The following is an 18,813-nucleotide window of genomic DNA, read 5'->3' as shown; positions in this document are numbered from 1 at the left end:
TACTGTATAATTTACATAGATGCTGGCTGGCTATTTGGTAATCAAATTCAGAGAAGGGGTCTGGCACTACTTTAATAAATACTTCACCTACTTTCACCTTCTTTAGAGTTTACATTTCATTGCTTTGTCATACTGAGCTCTCTAAACTCTCTTGCAGCTTCTCTCAATCACAACATTTATTAGTGTAGCATTTTGCTTTGGTGTTTTCTTATTTAGAAGCATGTACAGATTCCTTGTGCTTTTCGCTATTGGTGAATTACTTGTTTTTGTAGTCAGGTACTTCTCTTGTATAGTTATCTTTCAGGAAGATCTCTATACAATTGGTGGTTAGATTAAAAATCATTATCCCTTTTATTTGCAACTTTATATTCAGGGTCCTGTGAATTATGTATAGCTCTATTGCGTTAAACTGAGTTTGAGGCCATTATCAATGGCTATATCCACAGTTGCTATTCACATCATTGGAGATGTACCTTCCTCACCTCTTGTTGGAGTTCTCCAGGTCAATCATCTGTATTAATTCACTCTATTTTAGAGATTTTTTGGCAATTTTCTTCTTGTAAAAAAGAAAAGGTTTTGGTGAGTCATAACTTCAAGGGAACTAGTGTGTCGGCTATGTTTTCTGCTGATGACTTTTTTGTCCTTGACCAAAGTATTCATGGTCGAATACAGTGAATAATCCCTCGTCTAGTTGTTTTTGTTGGCGATGATTGTTAACAGTTAACACACGTTGGTGATGTAGGATTGTATTAACAACTGGAGAACAACTACATTGATTCTTACATTGATTCTTAATAGTAAAAATTGGTATCTATGTTATATGTACACATGAACATTGACCACTTCATAAATCATGTCTAATCCCAACTTAAAATAAAAAGGAAAAAAGATTGGTTAGGAAATCTTTATTTTATCTGTGATTGATATTACTTGGCCTTGGCCACATGAAAATTAGCTTATCCTGAAGACATAAACAGTTAGATTTCTACAATAATCATTATCTTATATTTTATATATAAATAATAAATGTCTGTATGGATTCTGAAGGGCATCTTTTGTGGTTGATGTAATATTATAATCAGTAATATTTCTGCATAGTGTGGATAGATTCAATGAAGATGATGAGCAACAAGAATCAAATTTGGAAGGATCAAGCACCATGCCATTGCTTCAACTGAATGCTGGAGAAATATCAACCTCTACTCAATCCCAAGAGCCATGAGTTTTTTTTTTCTTTATTATTTCTCATGCCTCTCCATGCACAACTTTAATTTAGCAATATAGTGTAAATGCACAACTTTATTATTTCTCCTTGCTATGCAGGTGATTTCACGTTATTTTTTAGTTGGAGTGTGATGTTGAACTCTTTCTAGAGTGCTTACGTGTTTTAAAATGTAGCTAATTTCTTTGGCGCAATCCGGCCAACCAATATTGCAAGATCTTCTTTCTAGTGGTGGTGAGTTTTGTACTTCTAGATTTATTTGCCGTTGTTTTGTTTGAATATATATATATATATATATATTAGTAGTTGAAGAATTCATGATGGCAATTCATTGTTGCTGTCGGCATATGTTGATTGTGAACTTCTATTTTTCAGTTGAGCTGAAAAACTTGAAACCTCCCACAATGGATGGTTTGGATGTATTAATGGCTGTAAGTATTTTCTAACTTTTAGTATTATTGTGGTAATTGATATCTTAATGTTTATTTAGGGAAAGTGCTTATTATTTGGTTTTGTTTATCCAGAAGAAAAGGCATAAAGAAAAAGAAGTTTATTCAAATGGTAATTTGTTCCCACTATTACTGAATATGGGCATTTGTATTCCTTTAATTTCTATATTCCTTCTTTCGTCTTGAAAATCTAGTTTCAGTAGTTAGCAATAATGCAGGTAGTTCTCCATTGCAGCCATCACCATCTTCAAGTAGTTAGTTCTCTTCAAAGTTAACAAAAAAGGTAACAATCTTGTTACCATTTCATATGGAATATTATTTCATTTTTCAACTATTGATAGGAATTTCTATAGTTTTTTTTTTTACTTTCTGTTTTTGCTGCTTCTTTGCTATTTTCAATTTTTTGCTATAATTCTCAGTTTCTCGCATTAAAAGTTTTAAGAAGAAAATTCAGTCCAATTGGTGCTCTAAATAAATTCTTTCAAAATACAAAAGTGTTCATGTATTTCATGTTATTAATTAAAATCTAGCCTTTTGAATTAAAATTCTTTACTTTTATATCATTAATAAAGGTATTGTTAGGTTGGGCTAGCTAGGAGACTATATGAAAATGAAAAGATACAAACTTATTTCAATAAATAAATAAATACATAAATATAAAAGATGCATCTGCCATATGACATACAAACTTATTTGTACATCTCTATCGTTTCAATCTTTTCTCAAATTTTGTAGTCCGGAGATAGTGCGTATGTTAGGCTGTACACAATTCCCCAGAACATTGCCTTTTTATTGTATAATAATGCCTTTATCATTCACTTAATTGATGTAAAACACAAGCCATAGTGATATATAATTTGATAGAGACACCTAAACCATAACACTTCCTTCACAGATTCTTCATTCATTCATTCTCCAAACACTTTTATCTCTCTCTTTTCTTCTCCTTTTCTTACTCTATCTTTTCATGGCCCTTTTCCCCTATTTCCTGCTTCTTTTGTCCCTCATTGTCCGTTCAACTAAGTCTTTCTATTTTTGAATTCAAAATCTCTAGATAGCTGCTGATCCATGTATGTTTTCTCTGACATCATGTGTTCCTATAATTGATTATCTTCTAGTCACATTTTTTCTTGCTTTAAATTTTTGTGAGGTGTGGTGCACGAAACTGACTCCGCAAGTTTCACACAGATAGACCGACAAGTGCACCGGGTCGTCCAAGTAATACCTCAGGTGAGTGAGGGTCGATCCCACGGAGATTGTTGGTTTGAGTAAGCAATGGTTATCTTATAGATCTTAGTCAGGTGGATAGAAAATATAGTTGTCATGAGAAAGCACATAAAACAGATAAATAAATAAAATGTTACTAGATAGGTATGAAATCAACGGTATGAAAATGGTTGAGGCTTCCGAGATGCTTCTTCCTTCTGGATCAATTTTTCTCACCATCTACTCCAACTTCTGATTGATTCATTCCATGCCAAGCTGTATATGATTAATGCTAGGTCAGCAGTCATTAATCTCCTCTGCTTCAGATCAAACGTCGGGTCAGCGGTCATCCAATCTGAATGGGGTGAAGCTCTAGCAGTCAATTCCCTTGGTGATCCTACTCAAAATGCCACAGACAAGGTCGGATCTTTCGAATCAGAGAACGCTGCTCCTTTGGTTCTAGCTTATACCACAAAGGCCCTAATCGCCTCATACCTCGGCTACATTGATGCCTCTAAGTACCCAACGAAGTCGTGGATTAGCCGTCTAAGAGATGTATAATCAAGCTTGTGGTTCAGTACACTCCGAATTCATTAGGATGAAGAACTAAGATACATCTTAGAATGGAATCAAGCATAGATTGAAATAGAATAGTGATATTATTAATCCATAAGAATCAGCAGAGCTCCTAACCTTCACTTAGGAGGTTAGTGACTCATACTATACAGAAAATAATAGTAAAAGGTTCGAATGGGCAAAGATGAGGTAGAAGATTCTAAACATGGGTGATCTTCTCCTATATATACTAATCTAATAACTAAGGATTACAGAAATAAGATAGACTAGTCTTGTATTGCGAAAATCCACTTCCTGGGCCCACTTGGTGAGTATTTCAACTGAGCTAAGGGTGACTCCATGAGCTAATACCCTTCTTGGGCGTTGAACACCAGCTTTGGACTCCTGAATGGGTGTTGGACGCTAGTTGCTCCCTTTTGGGCGTTGGACGACAAGAATGGGGTTGGTAGCTGGTATTGAATGCTAGTTTTGGGCCTTCATTTTTAAAGCAAAGTATAAACTATTATATATTTAGGGAAAGCCCTGGATGTTAGCTTTCCATAGCCGTTAAGAGTGCGCCATTTGGACTTTTGTAACTCCAGAAATGCTCTTTCAAGTGCACGGAGGTCAGAATCTGACATCATCTGCAGTCCTTTCTTTGTCTCTGAATCAGACTTTGCCAAAACTCCTCAATTTTAGCCAGAAAAAAGTTGAAATCATCATAAAACACAGCAACTCAAAGTAGAATCCAAAAATATGAATTTTTCACTAAAACCTACGAAAATATAATAAAACTTAAACAAAACATAATAAAAACTATATGAAAATGATGCCAAAAAGCATATAAAATATCCGCTCATCAAGGTGGATTTCTACTATGATTATCAAAGACATGCTATGTAATTCTAGTTGAGAGTGAATTTTAGTTGCTAGTTAAGGAAATTTCTAAACATGTTTTTTGTTCCCTTGTTGATTTTGCTATTTCTGAATTGCATATTTTGATTGCTGTATGAGCTTATTTTTCTTTTTTATTTTCTGTAATAGATACTCTGTACTATTTATGCAAAGATGGTGTAGGGATCAAGCACTTCAGAAAGCAATAGATTATGCATGTGGGAATGGATCTGATTATAGTGCTATTCTCCAAAATGGAGTGATGCATTGAGAATTGCACCGGTTTGGATTTTTGTTCCACTTAAAATAACTTCCATTGCAAGTATAGACCAAACCAGCAACCAACTCCTACCATCAAAGTTTAATTTCAAATAAAAATAATCGTGAGTAATTAAACCTCGGGTCGTCTCCCTCGGACAATGCAATTAAGATGTCACACTCTTGGTTGTAAGGAAAAAGGGGGGTTTTGAAGTATAGGAACAAAAGATTAAAAGAACTAAGGAATAAAAGAACTAACAAATGGATCAAAAAGGGAATTAATGCAATTAAAAGGGAAATAAGGTCAAAACTAGTGAAAATGCTATAAATGCATAAAAGAGCCTTGACTTGGAAATGAGAATTAAGGAATCCTATCATCGTCATAACCACAACTATGGCAACTATGATGAGTCAATCTCGCTTCGTTAACCCCTAGCATCGAGGAGTAAGTCAAGCATGCATAATTGACCTTAATCCATAAGTCCTAGCTAACTTACTAATTTCTTAGTAAAAAGCTAGCGCCAATAGAAACAAGAGTCAATTAACTACCCAAGAATTACCAGTAAATGTCAGACATTATGACTCTGGTATCCTAGAAACTCATTTCCCAACCCAAAATGTGAAAATCTACTCAAAATTACCAAGTAGCATTTTCACAAACACTTGGTGGGCATAAAACCAAAACATATGAAATTGCAAGGAAAAATAAAAACTATAACCAAACTATTCACAAAATCAACAATAAACATTCAACCAAGCAAGTAGAAATAAAAAAAACATTAAATTCATCAATCAAAACTTCAAGAAACCAAAATTGCATATATTAACAAAGTAACTTGAACCAAAGGAAAATGTAATAAGAGTAGTGAAATTAAAGAGGAAATTAAAGAGTACTTACAATAAGATAAGAAAAATCCAAGATCAAACTTGAAACTATAAAATGGTACAATGGAAATTAAGTAAACCCTAAGAGAGAATTTTCTATCTACACTACTCCTACTCCTAATGCATTTTCTATCTAAAGGTGAGCTCTCTAAGCTAATCCTAAGCTAATTCCTTGATATGGAATGAAGTCCCCTTCATATAGGCTTCAAATCAGCTTCAGCACACTCAAAATTAGGCCAAGAAAGCCCCAAAATCATGAGCCACGTGCTTCATTAATGAAGTCACGTGCAGGGACTTGTGCGTATGCACAGAAGGTTGTGCGTACACACACTTGACTGTGTGCTTCTCCTTTATTTTCTTCATGTTTTCTCCCAATTGCATGCTTCTCTTCCACTCTTATCAAGCCATTCCAACCTATTACACCTGAAATCACTCATCAAAACCATCATGGCATCTAATGGAATGAAAGTGGAATAAAATTGATTAAAATAAGGACAAAATAGCATGTTTTCACAATTGGACATAATTTAGAGAGAAAACACAAAAGCATACCATTTAGATGAATAAATATGGGTTTATATGATGAAATCCACTCAATTCGATCAAAAGTTTATCGTCAAATATAGATTCATCAATTTTCCCACACTTAAACAATAGCATGTCCTCATGCTAATCACAATCAAAGGAGAATGGTAAAAGGGTAACAACTTATTATGCAACTATCTATATGCATGCAAGTATACTATATACTATCTATATCTATCTATACTATAGTGTCCTATTGATTTGGTGAGAACAAACAACTAATTTCCAAGAAAGTATATGAACATATAGGGCTAAACAAAAAAGTAGTTCAATGCAATCAAAATCTAAAGAATTGATTCAACTCATCAAAATGAAGCAACTTGCAGGGATACATGATAAGAGAGATAGAGACATAGAATTGAGTAATCGAACCCTCACTAGCTGTGTATACAGATAAACCCCAATTTTGTGGTTTATCTTGTACATAATTTAGGGGATTTTATCAACTTTTCTCACATTTATTAAATGAAATAGCATGGTTTTTTAATTCTCCCTAAATTTGTTCTTAAGTGTGAAAACATGCTTTTTAGGCCCTTAAATTGGTAATTTTAATTCACCTTTGATTCCATTCGATGCCTTTATGTGTTTGTTGAGTGATTTCAGGTTCATAAGGCAAGTATTCGATGGAAGAAGTGAAGAGAAAAGCATGTAAAGTGGAGAATTCATGGAAAAACAAGGATTTGGAGTGCATACATGATAAACCCCAATTTTGTGGTTTATCTTGTGCTTAATTTAGAGGATTTTATTACCTTTTCTCACATTTATTCAATGAAAGAGTATGGTTTTGTAATTCTCCCTTAATTTGTGCTTAAGTGTAAAAACATGCTTTTTGGGCCTTAAAATAGCTAAATTTAATTCACTTTAATTCCATTCGATGTCTTGATATGTTTGTTGAGTGATTTTAGATTCATAAGGCAAGTATTGAATGGAAGAAGTGAAGAGAAAAGCATGCAAAATGGAGAATTCATGAAGAAATGAGCATTTGGAGAATTGAGAGCCATGCGCACACGTCATCCACGCGTACGCGTGAGTTGGAGATTTGCAAGCCACGCGCATGCGTCACCCACACGAACACGTGAGAAGGGATTTTGGCCAGCGATGCGCACGCGTAACCCACACGCACGCGTGACGCTGATCACGTGACCTCATTAAAGTGAAAACGCTGGGGGAGATTTCTGAGGGTATTTCATGCAGAATTGAAGATTGAGCAAAGGGGTGCACTTAGTTGTAGGATAGCATCATGTAGGTTAGTTTCTAGAGAGAGAAGCTCCCTCTTCTCTCTAGAATTAGGGTTCTTAGGGTACTTTGCATCTTAGATCTAGGGTTCAATTCTTATTTTCCTTTAGTTTTTCTTATAATTTCTTGTTCCTACATCTTAATTCTCTTAGTTTGTATTGTTCATTTCCCTTTTCATGCCTCTTTTATGTTTATGAACTCTTTGTTGGATTTGAATTTCCCTTTAATACAATTTGATGTTTGATGTTCTTTCATTGTTGATTTGAGTAGTTATAGTTAATTTCTCGCAATTGGTAGTGGTAGAATTTATCTTTCCTTGCAATTTATTGTGCTTTCTTTTTATGCCTTCCAAGTGTTTGACAAAATGCTTGGTGGGATGTTAGAGTAGAGTTTTTGAGCATTCTTGGCTTGGAAAGAGAAATTAGGTGATCTTGAGTCATGATTACCCAACTTATGTTGGTGATCTAGAGCGATTAGTTAATATTGTTTCCATTGACTCTAATCTCTTGCTAATTCAATTAGTAAGTTGATTAGGACTTTTGAATTGAGAGTAACTAGTCCTATTTGACTTTCTCCCGATGTTGGAGAAGACAAAATAGGATTAGCTCTTGATAATTATTTTTATGATTAATGACTAGGATAGAAAGTCTATATTCTCAATCCTTGCCATGAATGTCTCTCTTTATTAATTGCTTTCTTTAGTTGCTTGCTTTATTCACTTGCCATTTATTTCCTTGCTCCTTTTATCAATCAACCCCCCTTGTTTCTTCATAGCCGATAATCATTCACTTCATTGCAATTTCTTTTGAGGCGACCCGAGGTTTAAATACTTCGGTTAATTTTTATTGGGGTTTGTACTTGTGACAACTAAAACTATTAAAATTTGATGTGAGAACTATTCGTTGGTTTGGAACTATACTATCATCGGAATTATTTTGTGTGAAATTCCTAACCGACATAATTCTCTCTATCAAATTTTTCGCGCCGTTGCCAGGGAATTGCAATGGTGTTATAATATTGGCTATTGTATATATGTGAATATGTTTGTCTTTTGCTTCTTTGTTAGTTGTTTCTAGTTGTAGGACTTTGCTTTCTTTGTTTCTTGTTAGTTTTTGTTTTTGTTTTCTCTTGTCATCATGAATCTCATCACTTTGGCTATGAGTGTAGTTCAAACTATATTGTAGGAAATGGAAGCTTTAATGAGGATTTGCATCAACAATTTGGAGATCAAAGGTGGGAGGAGCCCCAAGCTTATGGACAACTTTTTTGGCAACAACCTCCTCCGGTTTCTTATGGGTACAATCCAACTCTTGATGCATACCAATCTAATGTATGTGATGACCCTCATTTTGATTGTCAACCACAATCACCACATGCATATGATCCTTTCCCTCAACATAGTCCCCAACAACCTTACTCACAAGTCTTATACCACCATTCACCCCTACATGACCCTAACCCATATCCACCATACCAACCACCATATGAACCATACCTAGAGCCACCACCATTCCAACACCAATACTCCTAAGAACCACAATTTCCTTATACACCACCTCAAGACTTTCACCAATATGAACCACCTTCCAACTACAATGCCTTTCCCTCAAATGATGAACCCTCTCTTCCACCACCACCTTCATCGGACCAATCTCTCCAACCCCTATGGCAAGAACAACAAGAACTTCTAGCTAGGTGTCTAAAGCAAGAAGAAGAGCAAAAGATGCTAAGGGAAGTCGCGGCTCGCTTGACTGAAGTGATGAACCACATGGTATCATTATGCTCAAACATCCAAGACACCCCTATTATTGAATGTGGAGGATTAGTTAAGGAGCGCAATGAGAAGGAGATTTTGGAAATTCAATTTGAAGAAGAGGAGGTGAAGTAAGAAGTGCAACAAGAGGAGAAGGTAGAGATTATTGTATAAGAGGAAGTAACGCTTGAAGATTTAGGAGATGTTGAGTGCAAGGAAGAATCTCAAGTTGAAGAGCCTTCTTCCAAGAAGCTTGATATTGATGTTGAGGAGGGTATACAACCTCCAAGGCATATCATGATAGAAAACTTTGAAGAGGTTGATCAAGAGATGGATTCAATCATTGATGAATTATTTTGTACAATTGAATCCTCTCCCATTGGACAAGAAATTGAGGTCATAAAAGAATATGCACAACCTTCCATACACTTGATGAGCAATGATGATGAGATGGAATTGGAAGAAAGCTACCAAGAAGAAGGTTTGGAAGAAGTTGGGCAAGCATCAAGTCCCCCTATCTATGATGATTCTGCATCAACATATGATCCTTTTGAGTTTGATGAATCCTTCTCCATTGGACTAGGAATTGATGATTGATAAACCCCAATTTTGTGGTTTATATTGTGTAGAATTTGGGGGTTTTGTCAATATTTCTCACACTTATTCACAAGAAATGCATGGTTTTGTGTTCACTTCCTAATATTGCTCCATGATGAAAAACATGCTTATTTTGCCTTTCAATTGCCATATTTTATTCCTTTTCTATTGCCATTCGATGTCGTGATGTATTTGTTGAGTGATTTAAAAAATTATAGGGTAGGAATGGCCTAGAAGAGAGGAAGAAAGCATGCACAAAAGGGAGGAACATGAAGATTTGAATTTTTGGAAAAATCAGCATTGGCGCGCAAGCACACTCCACGTGCACACGTGGATGAGGACGGTTGGAAGTGGCACGCAAGGATGAACACATCCGCGCGGATCAGAGGATTCCTATCAACACGCATGCGCACTTGGCGCGCACGCGTGGATCACAAAGGCAATCGGCATGCACGCACGTATGGCGCGCATGCGCGGGAAGCTGCACGTGACCTCATTAAATGAAATTGTGCCTGGCAATTTCTGAGGCTCATCAGACCCAAATTCAAGCTGTTTCTGCATGGAAAAGATCCAAGGATGCTAGGGGAAAAGGGGGGATCATTCATTTTACACTAACACAATTTTAACTAGTTTTTTGGGGTTCTTTGTTCTTCTAGAGAGAGAAACCCTTGTTCCTCTCAAGATCTAGTTTTAATTTGATCTTCCCTTGTTGAATTCTAAATTGGATCTTGTTAATTACTAGTTTTGATAGTTTAATTTGAATTCCTTAGTATAATTTTGATTAGATCTTGTGTTAGTTTCATGAATTCTTATCAATTGTCATCTTATACCCATTTCATGAATGTTGTGAATCTTGCTTTGTTGATGTTACATTGTTGATTTCTATGATTAATTGTGTTGTTTGGATGATTGTATGTTGATAATTGTTAGTGGATACTTGTTAATTTCAATTTAATTGCAATTTGAACATGTCTTTTATTAATGCTTACCAAGTGTTTGATGAATTGTTTACCTTGATTATGGAGTAGTTCTTTTCACTCTTGGCCTAGGCTAAGGGAATTGGATAAACTTGAGTCATTGGGTCTAATGGATTTGATAATTTGGGAGCCCTTAGTGGTCAATTTGATAACCATTGACGCTAACCTTCTATTAAGTCAATTAGTAGTGAGGTTAGAACTTATGGGTTGATGTTGACCAAACCGTTTGACGTACTTCAAGTATAGAAGTAGACTTAATGAGTTTGGTTCCTCATAATTGTCAATATATGGTTATTAGACAAGGATGGTGACCCCAATTTCCATGCCTAGCCAAGAGTTACTTTTATCATTCCTATTTGAAAACCCAAATTCTTAATTACTTGATTTAGTTATAGTTACTTGTTTAGTTTAGAATAGAATCATATTGGATGTTACTTTGTTAGTTTGGAATTGCTCATGTCTTGCTTAACTATCTGAATTAATTTCTTGCATTTTAAGATTGCTTGCTTGTTAAGATTCCCATTTTATTTTCTTGCTCATGACTTGCAACCCCGGAATTCTAACCAATATTGAAGCACATGTTTGCCCATTCCTTGTGAGACGACCCGAGGTTTGAATACTTCGGTTATTTCTATTGGGGTTGAACTTGTGACAACCAAATCCCTCTCTAAATTTGATCCTCGAGGCTTGTTGTTGGTAGAGCTATACTTGCAACGTGACTTTATTGAGAAAATCTTTACCAACATAGTCCATGAGCGCCCATCAATGATGAGGTAGATTTCACTAAATCTCCTATTTATGACTTGAGTGATGGGGAAGAGCTTGAAGAAATTGGTGAAGAAGAATGTGAACTTGAGGAAGCTTGGCAAGAGGTAGAGCTTGAAGAACCTTGCCAAGTGGTGGAAGCCTCTAAAAGAGGATGGACGGGAGTGGAGCGTGCTTTATCAAGACCATCGGGATATTACTAGGGTGGGGTGTCTCCCACCTAAAACTTTAGTTTAAAGTCCTTAAGTTGGACTTTTGGTTGAAGCTCACATCAAGGAGGTTTGTGCCTCCATTTATCCTTGAGTTGCCAACCATGCTTGCTCTTCCAAAATCTTCCGGGATCCCAAACGAAGTACATCGAGCTCTCAAGCAACCTTAAGCAAGCAATCAGGACCCAAGATAGTTGGTTGTAGAATTGTATGCCAGGATTCCACACTTTAGTTTCCCGCTCATCCCCTTGTTGATCTTTGCTCTTGCACTCGGATGAATAACCTCCCAAATCACCCTTAAAGCACCCAAATAAATCTTGGAATCCTTCTAGTTGAACCTTGCACCACTTATACCTTCAATTCCTTTGGCAACCAACACCGATGTCTTCATTGCTGAACACTCCAAGAAAGATCTTAAGTTGTTAATCCGTTTCCAAGATGGCAAAGTGATGTGGGCCTATGAAGTTCATTGGGGATCTTGTTACCCACTCAAATTGCCCTTGGAATGGAATTTCTCTTGTAGACTCCACTTCTTGGTTGTCAACTCCTTCCTCACCAACCTCTTCCCACTCTACCCCATCACTTAAGTCATATTTTGGAGGTTGTGTGAAATCCACATCAACCTCCTCTCCATATCCATTCGGGGAAAGTTCATCAAGATTATTGAGAGGATTGACCAATGTGGACAAAAAATCATCAATGATGGAATCCACATCTTGGTCAATCTCCCACAATTCTCCCTTTACCTCTTCCGGTGCACTCATCTCACCTTCCTCCTCATCTTGTTGCTGTTCAAACCTTAGCTCCCCTTCTTCCATTTGGGATTCCAAGTTCTCCTCTTCACTACACTCTTAAGTTGATCCTCCACATTCTTCGAGGGGAATGTTTTGATTGCTTGAGCATAGTAAGGCTAAGCGGTTCACCGCTTCGGCTATAGTAGCCATAAATTCCCTTTGCTTCTTTCGAAACCCTTCTTGCTCTTGGAAGAATGCTTGAAAGTCTTGTTGTTCTTGGGGCAAAGGTTGGAGAACTTCACATTTAGGTGAAAAAGAAGGTTCAATGGTTGGGAGAAAGGTTTTATAGTTGGAAGGGGTGTTATGTGGGTCAGTGTATTGAGGTGTTGTGTAAGGAGGTGATGGTTCATATGGTTGGTGGCAAGGTATATAAATATTTTGATTCCATGGAGGTGGATGGTATGGTGCTTGAAGGTTTAGTGGTTGAGGGTTGTGTGGGGGGTACTGTTCATACCTTTGGGTTTGGTATGCACATTGGGGAGGGTTTGGCTCATTGTAACATGGGGGAGGTGGTTGCCATGAGTGTTGCTCATACACATACGGTTCCTCCCTCAATTGATTCTCCCACTCCATAATGCAATCCCAAGTTGAAGTCATTATACCCTACAATATAATCACAACCAAACTCCAAGCAACAAGGGTGATAGCTCATAGAGAAAGTGGAAAATAAAAGCAAAAGACATCAATAAACAAGAAAAATAAGAACCTAAATATTAACAAAAGCAACCAAATAACCAAAAAGAAAGCTATTTATAAAATTAACATTTCACAACAACCAAAAACATGACATTGTACTTCCCCAGCAACAGCGCTAAAAACTTGATGCATTGAGAATTGCACCAGTTTGGATTTTTGTTCAACTTAAAATAACTTCTGTTGCAAGTATAGACCAAACCGGCAACCAACTCCCACCATCAAAGTTTAATTTCAAATAAAAATAACCGAGAGTAATTAAACCTCGGGTCGTCTCCCTAGGACAATGCGATTAAGATGTCACACTCTTGGTTGTGAGGAAAAATGGGGTTTTTGAAGTATAGAAACGAAAGATTAAAAGAACTAACAAATGATCAAAAAGGGAATTAATGCAATTAAAAGGGAAATAAGGTCAAAACTAGTGAAAATGCTATAAATGCATAAAAGAGCCTTGACTTGGGAATGAGAATTAAGGAATCCTATCATCGTTATAACCACAACTATGGCAACTATGATGAGTCAATCTCGCTTCGTCAACCCCTAGCATCGAGGAGTAAGTCAAGCAAGCATAATTGACCTTAATCCATAAGTCCTAGCTAACTTACTAATTTCTTAGTAAAAAGTTAGCGTCAATAAAAATAAGAGTCAATTAACTACCCAAGAATTACCACTCTTATCAAGTCATTCTAACCTATTACACCTGAAATCACTCATCAAAACCATCAAGGCATCGAATGGAATGAAAGTGGAATAAAATTGATTAAAATAAGCACAAAATAGCATGTTTTTACAATTGGACATAATTTAGAGAGAAAACACAAAAGCATACTATTTAAATGAATAAATGTGAGTTTGTATGATGAAATCCACTCAATTCAATCCAAAGTTTATCGTCAAATATGGATTCATCATGGAGCTTGTTACCAGCCAAACACTGTGAAAGATCACTGTATTTTTCACACCCTATTCACACTCTATTCACTATTTGAATATGCTTCTGTTTCTTGCATTCATGAATTTTTAGCTTTTTACTAGTAATGGTGTTTTATTTGTTTCCTTGTATTTTTCTGTTGTAGATGCTATCCAGCTGGAACTGTTTCAATTAGGAAACTAATGCATTAGTAATTATTTCAAGTTTTTCATATTTTGGATGTGATTTATGTTCCCTTTGTTTTAGATTTAGATTCAATGATTCGGTTTCCATGAAAAAGCATAAGAAGGTAATCTCTCTTATTTCTTTACTTGACAGGTTCATGTATGTGGATATAGCCGCTTGACTATGATTATGGAATGGATGGGCAAGCACGCATTAATGATTTATATTCTAGTTCTTTGTTTTGCAATTTGCATGGAATGATGTGATCTTAATGTAATTTTTTGACAGCTTAAGTTAATTGGAGTTGGTACTTAATAAGAAGGAAGCACGTGTATAAACTTTGTTTACAGGAATATGTATAACTTAATTTGATAAGGATATACCAGGATATTTTTTTTAATTTAAAAACGATATAACCACGCTTTTAAAACGTAGCGGTATCTTTGGTTATTTTTTTTAATTTAAAAATGAAATAGTTACGCTTTAAAAGTGTAGCCGTATCTTCTGCTATTTTTTTTAAATTTAAAAAAAATATAGCCACGCTTTAAAAGCGTAGTCGTATCTTCGGTTATTGCCAAGCTTTAAAAGGGTAGCCGTATCTTCGGCTATTGCCACGCTTTAAAAGTGTAGTCGTATCTTCGGCAATTGGCACGTTTTAAAAGCGTGGCTATAGAGTTACACATATGGCCACGTTTAAAAGCGTGGTAATAGATAAAAACGTGACGACAAAAAAAGCGTGACGATAGAGCAACCGACACCTTAGCAGATGTGACCCTTTTAAAAGCGTGTCAGTAGCTCAAAAAGCGTGGCGAAAAGCTATCATTGTGCTTTTTTCAGCTTTTCGCCATGCTTTAAAAACGTAGAAAAATCCTGATTTTCTTGTAGTGGTGGCTGGAAAGTGAAAAGACGATGGTGACACTAACTGAGAAGACAACAATGACGCTAATTGAGAAGATGACAACTCAAATGGAGGGGTGCATGCTGTGTTGTGCGATGCTCCCGACAGTGCTGGAGAATAAGAAGTCTATGGTACTATTTCGGAATAGAAAGAGAGGATATAAAGTGAGACGAAGGTGACGATGGTGAGTGATGATGCATGAATACAAAAGAAAACCGTACAATAAAAGAGAAGGCGTGCGGGTATGAGTATTCGCGTGAACGTGAAAATTTTTTTACCAAGTTTGGGCGCATTTGATATTAGAAGACATTTGTAAAGCACAATCAAAATATAAATATTAGATTACTCTTAAAAAGTGTTGTCTTTTATGAAAAAAGTGTATTCATTAATATTAAAATAAAATTACGTTTTATAAGTGATATTTTTAAAAATTTTAAAAAATATTTTTTAAGTAATGTCATAACTGTGTTTTCTATTTTATTATAAAAAAACAAAATAAAAAAAGGTGTAGCTTACCTTTTAAATATAACTTAAAAAAAAGTGTTATTAAATGAATAATTTTTTTTTGGTAGTGGCTGCTTTTCATTTTTCTGCATGCACATACATAATACCGAATTGAAACATTTATACGTACGACCAATAATAGGATATTATCATGGTGATATTCTAATAAAAATTTTATAATTATTTTCATGTAAATTTTTTTTTTAATTTTTGGATAATAAATTATAGAATTAAATTTTAAAATATTATAAAAATATTATTTTTATTTAAAATATAATAAAATAAATAAATTACATTTTTATACAAAATATCTTCATAAAAAGATATTTTTAGGATCTCATTTGAGTAGCTCCCTCCTACCATTGTTACGCACAGGAATTATAGCGAGATATCGTCACGTACATCACATGACATTAATATATATGAAGCAAACTATTAATTTACAAGGATGAAGCATACGTTATATTGCTGACCCAATAGTTTAATTAGTAAAGAGAGGTGGTTCTAATTAACTGATACATACAAGAAGAAAGTAGAAAGAAAAGGAAGAAATATAATTAAGTGAGAAGCTGAACAGGGTAGCTATGAATGCAATCTTCCCATGGATTCTTGGGAGAAGGCTTAACATTTTTCAGAGCAACCCAAACAGCACTGTTACACTTGAACCCACTCCCGAAAGCTATCTGCCACACTCTGTGTCCCTTCCTCACTCTCCCCTTCGCCTCCGTGTACGCCAACTCGTACCATATCGAACTCGATGACGTGTTCCCGAACCTATGCAGCGTCATTCTAGAAGCTTCCACGTGCTCTGCCCTCAGCTGCAGATTCTTCTCCAGCTCGTCGATCACCGCCCTCCCCCCCGCATGGATACAGAAATGGCTGAAAGCCAGCTTGAAATCCGGGATGTAAGGCTTCACCTTCGTATTCAACATCTTCTTTGCAACCAGCGTAACGAAGAACAGAAGCTGCTCACTTATGGGAAGCACCAATGGACCCAGCGTGGTTATGTTAGTCTTGAGAGCCTCACCAGCAATGGTCATCAGATCTTTGGAAAGCGTAACCCCTGTTTTGCCTTCATCGTCCTCTTCCTGAAACACGCATTTGTAGGCCTTGTCATCTGAACCTTTGTGCGTTCTCACTACATGAAGAAGCTTGTACTTTGAACGCCGCCTATCGGAGCTTTTGTTGGAGAGAAGCACCGCAGAAGCGCCCATCCGGAACAAGCAATTAGGGATGAGCATTGATTTCTTGTTCCCCAAGTACCAATTCTGCGTGATGTTCTCTGTGCTCACCACCACGGCGTAGGTGTTTCTATGAACTTGAAGCAAGTCTTTGGCGATATCGATGGCTATCACTCCTGCACTGCAACCCATCCCGGAAATATTGTAGGTCCTTGTGTTCTCCCTGAGCTTGTACTTGTTGACGATCATGGCGGAAAGAGAAGGTGTAGGGTTGAACAAGCTGCAATTCACGATGAGGATTCCAATTTGTTTCGGCTTGATGCCGGTGTTGGCAAAGAGATTGTCGAGCGCGCCAAACATGACCTGTTGGGCTTCTTGTCTTGCGGCGGCCATGGAGGGGTTTGGAGGGATGGCATGCATAGCTTCGGGGAAGTAGGTTTCTTCACCAAGACCAGAGCGCTGCAAGATTTTGCGCTGGAATTCAAGCGCACAGTCGTCAAATTCCCCCGTGAGTCTGGAATGTTCCATGAAGCGGTTGTAGTCGACGCGGAGGTAGTCCGGTGGGCCGAAGCAGGACGAATCGAGGAGGTAGATGGACCTGGGGCGGGTGATGATGTAGAGAGTGGCGCCGATGATGAGGACGGCGAGGACGATGATGAGATTGTGGTGGTGGAGGAGGGAGATCGTGAAATCTGCGTCGTCACTCATCATGATGCAATCAATTAAGTTAATATAAAGATGGAATACTAATGGTGGAAGACAATAGTATATATATATATGGGAGCTAAGATGCAAGGAAGTTAAAAGTGGTTGGGTGGCTGCAACTGCAACAACTACCCAATATATATAATTTGGGACGGTACATGTATATATATCCCATATGGCCAATTGGCCAGAGAGAAGTAGGAAGGGAGGTTGAGGCAGCAATGCAAATCAAGCGGAGGCTGCCACGGCGTCACATTTAGTATAATCAGTAATATTTAATGCTTAGAAGTTAGATCGATATAACAATTAGTTAAGTAACTATTTTCAGATGCTTTATTGTTAGTCCACAATTATTATTATTATTATTATTATTATTATTATTATTATTATTATTATTATTATTATTATTATTTAATTTCGTTCTCAACGAGGAAAATGATACCTTCATTAGAAAGATAATTTTGATTAACATGTGTCTTAATAAAAATATATAATTAAATTATTAATAAAATACATATAAAATTCATATTTATTTTATATTTATCAAAATAATTTCTTTAAAAAAATTATTAATAATAACTTTATCATATATCTTTAAAAGACATATTCCTTAAACTCTTTTTCTTATTATTATATTATATTTTAAGAAATCTATAATTTAATTTGTTTATTAGTATATATAGGACACTGAGTTAAAATATTAAGATGTGAAATTATATTTAATATATAAAATATAGACGTAGACATTAAATTTTAAAATATTAAATTAATATATTTTATATTTTATTATAAAAAACACAAAAATTTTAATAAAAATATAACTTAGTTTTTTTTATTAATTTTTATAATATTATTTTTTATTATTATATTTTTCTAAATTTTATATGAATAAAAAAAATAAATAATTTACATTTTTATAATTTATTTTATATTATATTTAATTATAAAATATAAAATACTCATTTTTATATATTTATTCTGTATTTTTGGTATCATATCCTTAAAACCAAACGCGGCAACGAGTCTATGACATTCCCCCAACAAATCCATAATAATTATTGCAGCCAGGTTCTTGGATTTATTATTGTAGTGGACAGATAACATGGGTTACACTTTGGAGTTTGGAGAAGATATATTTATAGTATCTAACTAGTGATCTATTTATCTATCGCATCCTTTTGAAATCTGGTTCTGCTCCGTTAACGTGTCTTCTTGCTTTTCCTACAATTTCAGAAAATGGACCAATAATAAATATAAAAGAGAGCAATAAAGGGTGAGAGATCATAATTGATATTATTTAATTTTTTTTTCATTGAAAAAAATTCACTGGATAATAAATGCGTTGGTCTTC

General features: G+C 35.6%; 1 pseudogene; it reads right to left on the bottom strand.

The window, feature by feature from the left end:
• Positions 1 to 16,049: 16,049 nt before the first annotated feature.
• LOC107638027 (3-ketoacyl-CoA synthase 4 pseudogene) lies at positions 16,050 to 17,484 on the bottom strand (annotated as a pseudogene).
• Between the last annotated feature and the right edge of the window lie 1,329 nt (positions 17,485 to 18,813).

Source organism: Arachis ipaensis, chromosome B7 (assembly GCF_059453495.1).
Source record: "Arachis ipaensis isolate K30076 ecotype BB chromosome B7, ASM5945349v1, whole genome shotgun sequence".
Lineage (NCBI taxonomy): Eukaryota > Viridiplantae > Streptophyta > Magnoliopsida > Fabales > Fabaceae > Arachis > Arachis ipaensis.
The sequence above is the reverse complement of the archived record's forward strand: the minus strand, read 5'-3'. Positions and strand labels throughout refer to the sequence as shown.